The sequence below is a fragment of the Microcaecilia unicolor genome, chromosome 5 (genome assembly GCF_901765095.1).
Source record: "Microcaecilia unicolor chromosome 5, aMicUni1.1, whole genome shotgun sequence".
NCBI lineage: Eukaryota > Metazoa > Chordata > Amphibia > Gymnophiona > Siphonopidae > Microcaecilia > Microcaecilia unicolor.
In genome coordinates this window covers 114,724,504-114,737,879 of record NC_044035.1, presented here as the reverse complement: position 1 = coordinate 114,737,879, position 13,376 = coordinate 114,724,504, and positions in this window count along the sequence as shown.

Sequence of the window (13,376 nt, the reverse complement as noted above, 5' to 3'; positions counted from 1 at the left end):
GACCCCCACTAAATATGGAACAAGGAATCCCAAATTAGAGATAAAAATAAGAGGACAAAAATTGAACTGAGAAACCCCAAGGAGTTAAGCTCAACATATACTGCAGCACGGTAAATGATTCGTTGCAATCGTCGGTATGGTTAGTGCATTGCAAATTGTTCACATTTCAATTGGAAGTGACTCGTTTGCATTCCGTTTTCATTAGCTGCTAGCGTCGTCGGAAAATGGCCTTTAATGCATGCTACGGTTGAAAATTTCTTCGTTAAAGGGTCGTTAAAGTTTTGTGCATCTGGGCCTAAATGTGCAAAGTGCAGGCTGCTGAGAGGGGGGGGGGCAGGGAGGGGCAAGATTCCTCAGGCCATGCCTCCAAGGGGGGCCCAGCGCCAGAAGGTTCTGCTCCCTCAGTCTGTCTCTCTCCTGCTCCTGTGTGTCAGGACCAGGTAATTGCATTAACTTGATAACCAAGGTCCCAGCACACAGAAGCAGGAGATTGGCAGACCAAGGGTGGAGCAGACCAGGAAGGTAAGGGGGCAGGGAGCAGCAGTAGCGGTGGCCTGAGTGGGAGTTGGCGGTGGCTGCAGCGGCCCTGCCCCGGTTCCAGCTCTGTCTCTTGGAGGCCCTGGCAAAGTGGGAGAGAGAAATGGGACTCTACATATCTTTATATTAGTCCATCTAACTAAATTATGAAGGTGGAACATTTGGGGGCTCAACACACAAAGTACCTTGGGTTACTATGGAACTTTGTAAGTCTAAGTACTTTGAAAACGAGTCAATTGGTAAACTAGTAAATCATTCAGTATTATATAAACTGGCAATGCTGTATTCTGAGATTCTTAATACTTGTAGTATACACAGACGTGGAGCCAGGATGAGGCAAGTTGACGGCGCGGGGGGAGCGAGAGCGGACTTCTGCCAGCGCACATTTTCACTGCAACAGGATAAAAAAAATAGGCACCGGAAGAACTCCGTTTGGGGGAGCGGCCACTCCCCTGGCGCCCCACCTAGCTATGCCACTGAGTATACAGTATATTATGCTGCAACTACACTTAAAATGTGGCAGTGTGAAATATTAGGGTGGCAGTTGAGAGCAAAAACCTCTCATGTAAACCTTTCTTTCTGGTAGCATTTGGGATCATACAGATGTTCAGCATTTTTAATATTATTTGGATGAGTGACTCAAGAACACTTGTGTAGAATTAGGGCCCTTCATTGCTAGGTCATTGATTGAAATGCAATCCTGAACTAAATAGGTTTTACTGTGCCCAAAAACGTATACCAAAACACAAAACCAGTTACTCTCATAGCTGGCAGATGTGATTGAAGCATCTTTCAACAGTTTTAACTAGAATCACACGTGCGTGATGTTCATTTGCTACACTGCGTCAGGCTACCATATGTTCTGAGGTTCCCCCTCCCCCCTGCAAACAATTACTGTACCCGATTGTTGCAGATCAGATCAGACAGCAAGTGAAATAAAAATAGTTTCAAGCATGTGGGTAGCTTAACATAAGGGAGATTAAACTGCTTTTTTTTTTCCTTTTATGTTACAAAGTCTCAAGTGCCAACATTAGCCAATAACAACTTATCAGGAAGCCAGCTGAGTCTATTACATAATTATATTCATCAACAAGAAAGAGTAATCAACCAAGTCAATACCATAAGCTGCTGCATGTTCCGCAACCATGCACTCTGCATAATTTGAAACATACCATAGAGATCCCTTAATATAACCCAACAGTAAGATGAAAAAGGATTTCTCACACAACTTTTTACTTAAGCGTTTTAACAAATACTTCCAGAAATCTTATGCACATAGAATGTTACCTACATACAATACACACATGCTGTACAGAAATATGTTTACATCTGTTTGCAAAACTGTGTTGGGAAAGCCTGATTGATGAATTGGACCACAAGACAATCTTGTTTGACTATAACAACAACACAAGCTGTGAAGGAAATACCCAGTGGCAAAATGCCATTAGCAGTACTTAATATTACCACAATACAGCTGTACCAAGTAGGATCTGGGTGCGTAAAAATGTAAAGTACCTGTAAATCATTTGTACACTCATACCTGCAAATTAATGCATGTGCAATCAATTGTATGCATTTTTTAGTTTTTGCACACATGCAATGCCTGCCTTAAAAAACAGACCTAACAAATATGAAAAAATGCCTGAAAATCAAAAACATTTGTATTAAATGAGTACAAACCAAACATTTTTTTTCCTGATCTAAAGACACTTTGAAGATGGAATAGTTTATCTGTGTGTAAATTAAATTTCAGAGTATTAATTACAATTAAATCCCACTATCAAGGAAAATTATGGTGGCTAGAAAAGACAGGATATTCAATAAACAGTTAAGTGATTGTCAGCTAGTATATAATATTTCTCATTGCGGGAAGCTTTCAAAGTTTTATTTAGTTCCCGTGTCTTTCACCTTACTTTTCAGTGGATTTGTCTTTTTCAGGATAAAAGGTGTTTACCCCCACTGGATGACTGTTTTCTTTAGATACAGAATGTAAGCTCTTTGAGCAGGGACTGTCTTTTGTGTATGGTGTACAGCGCTGCGTATGCCTTGTAGCGCTATAGAAATGATAAGTAGTAGATACAGATACCACTATTAGACCCCTGACACAGACATTTCTAGCCGAAACATGGACCTTATTGGGTCTGATTAATAAAGTACAGTTGAGACACCCCATATAGCAAAGGCTCCTTGTACTTTTTTTGGCTGTTTGCTTTCAAATTATAAACCACCATAGGTTCGTGCAGTTAAATCTGAAGTATTGAGAGTGGAACTCCCTGAAAAAACTAACTTGTGAGACCCTGACCTTGTTAGTTCTCACATGCTAAGCAGAGCATAATTTCACTTGGGACACTCATAGGTAATCTGGGGCGGGGTGGAGGTAGTTCCTTCTTCCTCTCTCCCCAAGCTTAGACACTCCTGTAGCCCAGTGTCTCCTCCCTACCCCTGCAGAGGAAAGACTGACCCAACACTGCTGCAGCATTTCCACAAGCTTCAGCCAGTGGCGTAGCCACAGGTGGGCCTGGGTGGGCTGGGGCTCACCCATTCAGGGCTCAGGCCCACCCAACAGTAGCACACGTTTAGTGGTAGCTGCTGGGATCCCAAGCTCAGCCAGCTGAAGACTTTCTCCTGACGGTAATGAAAACGCTACTCTCCACGATACCGGCACCTGCGCATGGTGCTGCAAACTGCCAAGGTGGAAAGAAGCATTTTTCCACCAGCTGAGATATTTTTTGGGTGGTGGTTGGGGGGTGGGGACACTTGGTGCCCACCCACTTCTTGCTTAGGCCCACCCAAAATCTGTTGTCTGGCTATGCCCCTGGCTTCAGCACAGGATCTATCAGCCTTCATACAAGGACAGGCTCTGTTGCACCCAGTTCCAATCTTGCATGGGCTTTCTGTCACCATGGAAACCTAGGAGGAGGGGCTGGCACCACAGAGCCTTTCAGTGTGGAAAGGTTGGTAGGATCTACACTGAATTTTCATTGAGGAAATTCTGCAATGATGCAGGGCAAGCTTTCCTCTAAATCAGTACTTCTAAACTTTATTTTGTGGCACACTTCTGTGTTCATCCAGTCCTTGTGGCATGATCCTCACTGTCCAGTCACTCTAACTGGCAGAAGGAGAGCAACACGTTTTACCTGTGTATGTCTCATTCTGCCAGCTTTAGCCTGGCATCTGAAAATAAAAAAATCAGTAGGTAAAGTATAGGTGTCACTATGGCAAAGGGTGACAAGCAGGGGTATAGCTACCAATAAGTGAACCTGGCAAAAAGCCATTGGTTGCCCACTGGGAATGCTATATATGGTGCCAAAAAAAATGCACTTAGTACTATTCTGTAAAGCTCACCTAAAATTAGGCGCTGTTTATAGAATACACGTAGCGCCCATTCCTGTGACTAAATTTAGTCGCAACCATTTATAACAACTAAAGCCTGGAGTAAAAGCACATTACTAATTTAGGCTTAGATCAGGCATATTCTAACACTGCCTGTAAATTTCAGGAACACCCATGACCTGCCCATGCCTCTTTTGTGGCCACACCTCATTTTGAGATCTGCATGGTCTGATTTATGCGCACTGCTTTATAGAATACGCATGTGTGCTATGTGCATAAATCCTAATTAGTGCCAAGTACCATCCAATTATCATCACTGATTGGCTTGTTACCCAATTAAGTTCCGTGCTCAAATCAACTATGCATGCCGATTTGCATGCAGAACTCATCACCATATGTACAATCTGGGGGATATATGTATACTCTCCTGCCTGCTTAAACTATATGTACATTGCAATTCTGCCCCTGCACCACTCAAATTACGCCTCTGGGAACTCATACACATGGCGCACATATAAACTTTGGCATACTCATATGCATCTATATCACCACATAATTTATGAAAGGCCTTTTCTGTGTTTAAAGCATGTTAAACAGGCAAAAAAAGTTTATAAGTACCCCCATAATGTACAGGCAACCAAGGTAGAAAATGCATTTCATTTTCAGTTTAGCAATTAGAATATGACAGCTTTGGAAGAAGAAATTAATATTTCTCTCTCGCTTTCTCAAAGGTTTCCATTTTGAATTTGTCTATACATTTCTAATTTGTAGGCAGCTATTCTGTAGTTGGTGAGGGCCATCTGGGTTCTGTGTAACTCGTGTGAGGTACTCTGCTAGTATGTAGTTTCTGTAGGATCTGTAGCAGTCCAGCTTAATTTAATTTAGGTATTTATATTCAACATTTTTGATTTTACAACCAAGCAAAGCAAAGGTGTATTGGTGTTCTAGGGTCTGGTGTAGTATTTGCAGTTCAGCCTTTTCAAAGGGCAGAATTGTTGCCATTTGAGTCTGGCAGTTAGTGTTGTAGTATGATGTAGTATGGGATTCTGTCAGGTACTTCTGACTTGAATTAGCCACTGTTGGAAACAGGATACTGGGCTTGATGGACCTTTAGCTTGTCCCAGGATGGCAATGCTTATGTTTTTATAAGAACATAAGAATACCATTACTGGGTCAAACCAGTGGTCCATCTAGCCCACTCTCCTGCTTTTAACAGTGGCCAATTCAGGTCACAAGCACCTGACAGAATTCTAAATAATAGCAAGATTCATTCTACTGATCCCAGGGACAAGCAGTGGCTTTCCCCCATGTCTATTTAAATAGCAGACTATGGACTTAGTGGCTTTCCCCATTTATTTATTTAGATTTTGCTCACACCCTTTTCAGTAGTAGCTCAAGGTGAGTTACATTCATGTACACTGGGTATTTCTCTGTCCCAGGAGGGCTCACAATCTAAGTTTGTACCTGAGGCAATGGAGGGTTAAATGACTTGCCCAAGATCACAAGGAGCAGCACTGGGATTTGAACCAGCCACCTCTGGATTGCAAGACCGGTGCTCTAACCACTAGGCCACTCCTCCATTCCCATGTCTATTTAAATAGCAGACTATGGACTTTTCACCAGGAATTTGTCCAAACCTTTTTTAAACCCAGATACACTAACTGCTGATACCACATCCTCTGGCAAAGAGTTTCAGAACTTAACTATTCATTGAGTGAAAACACATTTCCTCCTATTTGTTTTAAATGTACTTTATATGAAAATAATTTTAATTTTAAAACAAATAGAAGGAAATATTTTTTCAGTCAAAGAATAGTGAATCTCTGGAACTCGTTGCCTGAGGATGTAGTAACAGCAGTTAGCGTAGCTGGGTTTTAAATGGTTTGAACATGTTCCTGGAGGAAAAGTCCATAGTCTTATTGAGATGTTAATGGGGGAAGCCATTGCTTGCTCCAGGGTTGGTAGCATGCAATATTGCTACTAATTGGGATTCTGTCAGGTGCTTTTGACCTGAACTGGCCACTGTTGGAAGCAGGATACTGGATGAGATGGACCATTGGTCTGACCCAGTATGGCTATTCTTATGTTCGTAATCATTTTGGTCACCCTTCTTTGAACCTTTTCTAATTCTGCTATATCTTTTTAAAGATACAGCGACCAGAATTACACACAATGCTCATGGTGTGGTCACACTATGGAGCTAGAGGCATTATAATATTCTTTGTCTTATTTTCTATTCCTTTCCTAATAATTCCTAGCATTCTATGTGCTTTTTTGGCCGCCACCACCACAGACTGGGCAGCAGATTCTTCCCCATGTGCATCACTCTACACTTGCCCACATTAAATCTCATGAAAGATTCAGAGAGTGTTGATTGTCTATTATATATGTTCATTAATAAAAATTATTGAAACATAAATCTCATCTGCCATTTGGATGCCCAGTCTTCCAACTTCCCAAAGTCTTCCTGCAATTTTTCTCAGTCTGCATTTTAACAACTTTGAATAATTTTGTGTCATCTACAAATATAATCACCTCACTCATCGTTCTCATTTCCAGATCATTAATAAATATGTTAAATAGCACTAGTCCCAGTACAGATTCCTAGGAAAGTCCACTATTCACTCTCCTCCACTGAGAGAATTGCCCATTTAAACCTACCCGCTCTGTTTTCTATCCAGTTCCTAATCCACAACAGAACATCGCCTCCTATCCCATGGGTTTTTTACATTTTCACAGGAGTATGTTCCTTCCAGATTGTATTTGCTTAGGTTAGTAAGAGCAAGTGCACAAACTCCTTTTCCTTTGAGAACTGATGTAAAGTATACTGGTTGAAGTATCCACAGACTGCAATTACCTGTAAGATCTACAACTCCTTTTGCTTATTACAGTTTCCACTGCAGGACTCTTTGTCTTCCTTCAATGCTTGACCCCTGGCATGTTTGCTTTAGTTTTTTGTTTGCTACCTCAAAGCAAGACAGGAAGATGAAGGAACAGTACGTTTTTGCATTGTAACCGTACATACTTGCTGCCAGATTCCACACTTAATTTACAAAAAAAGAAAATAAATTGGCCATCAGTAAAGAAAAGGAAACTTTCTCCCCCAGCCAATTCTGGAAGGTGAATTTACAGAAATCCTAGAAGACTTAGAAAAGAGTGATATACAACATTATGCTTCACAACAGAATGTAGTACAATTATTATTTCAGCATTTATAGAGCACCATAATTCAAGGCACTTTACAACAAATTATTCCCTGCCAGAATGCTAACATCTTTTTCTTTTAAGCTTGACTCGTTTCTTCCCTTACAAAAAAGAATACATTTATGCCCATCATGATAAATCATGTGTGGGAGGAACAAAGATACGTATTTAGAAAAAATACATTTATGTGGAACTTTGCCCACACTATATTGCAGATAAGAACATAGGAATAACCATACTGGGTCAGACCAATGGTCCATCTAGCCTAGTACCCTTCTTCCAACAGTGGCCAATCCATGTCACAAGTACCTACAGAAACCCAAATAGTAGCACCATTCCATGCTACCAATTCAGGGGCAAGCAGTGGCTTCTCCCATGTCCATTTTAAAAACAGACTATGGAGTTTTACTCCAGGAACTTTTCCAAACTTTTTTAAAACCCAGATATGCTAACCACTGTTACCACATCTTCCGGCAGCAAGTTCTAGAGCTTAACGATTCTTTGAGTGAAAAATTATTTCCTCCTATTTGTTTTAAAAGTATTTCCATGCAATTTCATTGTGTCCCCTGGTCTTTTTACTTTTTGAAAGAGTGAAAAATCGATTCACTTCTACTCATTCTACACCACTCAGGATTTTATAGACCTCAATCATATCCCCCTCGTCATCTCTTTTCCAAGTTGAAGAGCCCTAACCTCTTTAGCCTTTCCTCATATAGGAGGAGTTCCATCCCTTTATCATTTTGGTTGCTCTTCTTTGAACCTTTTCTAATTCCATTATACCTTTTTTGAGATCAGCGACCAGAACTGATACAGAGGCATTATAATAGTCTTGGTCTTATTTTGCATCTCTTTCCCAATAATTCCTAGCATCATGTTTACTTTTTTGGCCACCACCGCACACTGGGCAGAAGATTTAAGCATATTGTCTACAATGACAGCTAGATCTTTTTCTTGAGTGCTGACTTCTAAGGTGGAACCTAGCATTAGGTAACTATGATTCGGATTATTCATCCCAATGTGCATCACCTAGCATTTGTCCATATTAAATTTCATCTACCATTTGGATGCCCAGTCTTCTAGTTTCCTGAGGTCTTCCTGCAATTTTTCACAATCCACATGTGTTTTGACAATTTTGAATAGTTTTGTGTCATCTCACTTGTCTTTCCATTTTCTAGACCATTTATAAATATGTTAAATAGCACTGGTCCCAGTACAGATCCCTGCAGCACTCCACTATTCATCCTCCTCCATTGAGAAAAATGGTCATTTAACCCTACCCTCTTTTTCTGTCCAATAACCAATTCCTAATCACAAAAGGACATTGCCTCCCAACCCATGACTTTTTAATTTTCTCAGGAGTCTCTCATGAGGAACTTTGTCAAAAGCTTTCTGAAAGTCTAGATACACTACATCAAATGGCTCACCTTTATCCACATGTTTATTTATGCCTTCAAAGAAATGAAGCAAATTGGTGAGGCAAGACTTCCCTTGGTTAAACCCATGCTGAGTTTGTCCCATTAAACCCCAATGGATTGGCCCTGTGGCTCTGGTTGTAGGAGTTAGGGAATGGATCTCTCACCCAAAGGAACTGGTTGGGCTTAGGTGCATGGCAATTGTAATGCACTTTAGCTCTGGAGAGGAAAAGACAACTGCAACTACAGTTGTGGCCTGTATCAGTCAACCACTAATTCAGAAGATTTGACTTGGATATAGCTTTAACTAGGCATGTTTTTCTTTGTTACATTTGTACCCTGTGCTTTCCCACTCATGGCAGGCTCAATACGGCTTACACATACAGGTACTTATTTGTACCTGGGGCAATGGAGGGTTAAGTGACTTGCCCAGAGTCACAAGGAGCTGCCCATGCCTGAAGTGGGAATTGAACTCAGTTCCCAAGGACCAGAGTCCACCACCCTAACCACTAGGCCACTCCTCCAAAAGCAGGAAAAATATATTCACATCCCACTTCTGCCCTGATCCCTTTTTTTTCTCTCTCTCACAACCCCAAAGTCTGATCTCCAGTCTTTCTTTTTTTTTTTTTTTTGTTCCCCAACTCTCCTCTCATCCTTGATGGTATGAGGACAGGAGCCTTAAGATGTTGTATATATTGTATGTTAATATTGTACTTTGTCTTGAGAGATTCCAGAAAGGCAGGTTAAAAATCTCATTAAATATATCATACAAATTGAAAAAAAAAATAGCAATGACAGTAAATGTACTCTTTGTAAAGAAAAAGAGGAAACTGTAGACCACATCAATAGTTGTAGCAAGAATGCTCAAACTGAATATAGGAAATGACACAGCACAGTCACCAGATTAATCCACTGGCACTTATGTCAAAAATATGCATTCAGCTTGAGAAACATTATTGAAAACATGAAATTAAGAATAAAGTCATGGAAAATGAAAATGCAAAAAAAAAAAATATATATATATATATACATACATACCAGATAGAAATATGTATGTTTCTTGAAGGAGATAGTTAGGTTAGAGAAAAAGAATAAGGAGAGATTATAGATTATAGGGATTTACTAATTGAAATTGGAAGAAACTAGAAAAAAATCAATGGTGATACCAATAATTAGGGCTTTGGGAGCCATACACTGAATTTTACAAAGAACTTTGAACGGCTTAACCTGAAGTACTTATGACTTGGATTAGCCACTTAGAAAAAGAATGCTGAGCTAAATGGACCTTTGGTCTGATCCAGTAAGGCATATCTTATTTCTTATGGCCCTGGCCTTGAAAAAGGTTCCTGTGCCACCTAAACAATACCTACTGGGGAGAGCGGCATAGATAACTGAGGTCACAAGGGGTCAAATAAAATTTTTACAAATTGCCAAATAAAAATAAAAATTTAACTGGACCACAACCAAAAATTTACAATAAAAGTTTTATGCCTTGGAGGAAAAGCAAGATGGCATTCGGTGAGTTTGCAGTGTCTGTAAATCTTCTCTTATCATTGTGGAGTTAACCAGGCTAATGATCTCATTCTGTTTAATATTTAAACGGTGGAGTATCCTTATTTTGGATCATTGGCCTGTCTTGTGGAATAGATATGGAGGGAGCAAGGCTTCCGGAGGGCTGTGCAAGCTATGCAACTGCACTGGGGGCAAGGGAGTCAAGAATGAACAATAGCTTCCAGCCCATTTTCTCTCCTGCGGCTGGCTCAGGATGCTCCTATAAGGGAACCAGTGGCGTAGCTAGGGTAGTTGACACCCGGGGCCGGTCATTTTTTAATAACCCCCCCCCCCCAAATCCAGTACAAGGCATACCGAGAATACAAAACACTCATGACCTTTATAGAGAGCAATTATACCATACCATAAGCAGTAATTTGTACAAGTCATACAAGGAAAAGGAAAGCATCTTAAACACTACAGTGAACACTAGAACATCAATTCACCTATTGTAAAACGAAAACAGACAGAATAGTACAGATCGTCAATCCTGCACAATCAATGCCAACTGAAAGCTATGTCTTTTTCACAAACACAGATACACCCTAATCCACTATAGAATAAGTAATAATAAACTTTCTATTTAGACAAAAATTGAACTGAACCCTCGATGCCAGACTCTGTATACAATGCAACACCAAAGAAACAGAAGATGTCCCCTAGTACTGTGCAAAATATAAAGACAGCAGATGTAAATTTGAAAAAACTAACAAATACCAATCACCACTTTACAAATTAACAAATAGAAATAAAACAAATACAGAAAATAAAATACCATTTTATTGGACTAATACATTTAGCTTCCAGGGGCCAAAATCTCCTTCCTCAGGTCAATACAGTATAGTGCTGTTACAGTATCCTATCCTGACCTGAGGAAGGGGGTTTTGTTCTCTGAAAGTTAAGTCAAAATGTATTAAAATTAGTCCAATAAAAAGATTACCTTATTTACATGTTAAACCAAAAAAATAAAAATATGTATTTTATTTACAGTTTGTTGTCTCTGGTTTCTGCTTTTCTCATCTTCTTTTCAGTCTTCTTCCATCCAGCATCTGTCTTCGCTCTCTCTCTCTGCCATCCAGTGTCTGCCCTCTCTAATGTCCCTTCCATCCACTGCCTGCCCTCTCTCTCTGCCCCTTCCATCCACTGTCTGCCCTCTCTCTCCCTTCCATCCACATCTGTCCTCTTTTTCTGCCCCTTCCATCCACCATCTGCCCCAGTCTGCCATCTCTCTCCCCCTTCCATCCACATCTGCCCTCTCTCTGCCCCTTCCATCCACCATTTGCCCCAGTCTGCCCTCTTTCTCTCTCCCCCTTCTACCCACCATCTGCCCTTTCTCTCTGCCCCTTCAATCCGTCTGCCCTCCCTCTCCCATTCATCCATCCAGGGTCTGCCCTCCCTCATACTCCCCCCTTCCATCCAGGGTATGTCCCCTCTCTCTCTGCCCCCTCTTTTCAGCCCCCAGTTCCAGCCCCCTTATTCCACCTGCCCCTGGTTCCAGCCCCAGCCCACATCTCCCACCTGCCCCCCTTTTCAGCCCCACTATCCCACCAGTCCCCAGCCCTTTTCTTCCATTAGTCCCGAGCTTCAGCCCCCAGCCACTTCTCCCTGTCCCCTTTTCAGCCCCCAGTTCCAGCCCCCTTCATCCACCACATGCCTTGCATCCCCCCTTTTCAGCCCCAGACCCATTCTCCCACCTGCCCCAGGCATGGACCCATTTTCCCTCCTGCCCCTTGTCAGACCCCAGTTCCAGCTTTAGACCCCTTCTCCCATCTGAGCACTCCCCTCTGAGCACCCTCATCCCTCCCCAATCCCCTTCTTCCCATCTGAGCACTCCCCTACTACTACTACTTAACATTTCTAGAGCGCTACTAGGGTTTCTGAGCACCCCACCCCTCCCCAATCCCCTTCTCCCCTCCGAGCACCCATCTGGGCTCCCCCACCCTCCCCAATCCCCTTCTCCCCTCTGGGCGCCCCCACCTTCCCCTTCTCCCCTCTGAGCTCCCCTCTGGGCTCCCCCACCCTCCCCAATCAACTTCTCCCCTCTGAACACCCCTCTGGGCTCCCCCACCCCTTCCCAATCCCCTTGTCCCCTCTGAACACCCCCACTCCTTCTCCCATCTGAGCACTCCCCTTCTCCCCTCTGAGCTCCCCCTCTCCCCCATCTGACCCCCCCCTCCCCGACCCGGTCCCGTCCCCCCTCGTGGAGAGCTGACAGAGCCCTGTCTCCTGCCATCACCCTTCGTTTTGTTTTTTTTTTAAAATCCATTGCAGCGACGCAGCGCTTCGCATCTGCCCTGCGTGTGCTGTGAAGATAGAAAATCACCTCGTTAGCGTCGGGCCTTCCGCCGTTGTGTCCCGCCCTCTTCTGAGGTAACTTCTTATTTCCTCGAGGGCGGGACACAACGGGGGAAGGCCCGACGCTAACGAGGTGATTTTCTATCTTCACAGCACACGCAGGGCAGATGCGAAGCGCTGCGTCGCTGCAATGGATTAAAAAAAAAACAAAGGGGGCAGGAGACGAGGGCTGTCCGGAGCACCCCCCCCCCACCCGCTGACACCCGGGGCGGACCGCCCCCACCGCCCCGCCCTTCCTACGCCACTGAAGGGAACCCTTAGATTTCTCCTGCAATAGGGAAAGGATTTATTTGTATTGTTTATTTATACTGCAGTTTAAATGAATATTCAAGCAGTTTACAATAAAACATAAAAAGAAGCATTAAATAGAATTGTTTTTTTTATTTTACGTATGTCTTTCTCAAGGAGGCCTACAAAGGACTCGGAGAGGAAAATTGAAGCTCTTCTCCTAAAAGTAATTATTCACTGTTCTAAGATAGAATACCAATGACAGAGGTTTCCCAAAGAAGCAGAAATAGCTCTTGTCTTGCCTATGGAATGAAGGAGAGAACCAGGGCTTTTTTTCAGGTGATATATCCTGGTACTAAGAACCAGCACCTTTTCTGCCACATCTTCTGACTCAAGGATCCTAACTTTAAATTTCAACTGCATCCCTGAACAAATCCATGTGCACTTATACAGAGGGGTTGGAGAGCACCATTACCCAGTAGGCATGTGTACCTGAGACTCTCCAATTTGCACCTTCCCTCTCAAGATGGCCTGCCTTCTGGCTCCTTTTAAATTTGCAGGGGTGAGGGGGGGTGAAGCAGAGGAAAGAGAGAGAGACCTGGAGAAAAGGGGAGGTGGAAGAGAGGGCAAAAGATGTTGGAGCTGGGGGGGGGGGGAGGAGATGAGAGAGAGACCTGGGACCAAGGGGAGGGGGGAAGAGAGGGGGAGAGACTGGACCATTGGGGAGGGTGGAGATCCTTTTCCCCCTCCCTCCCT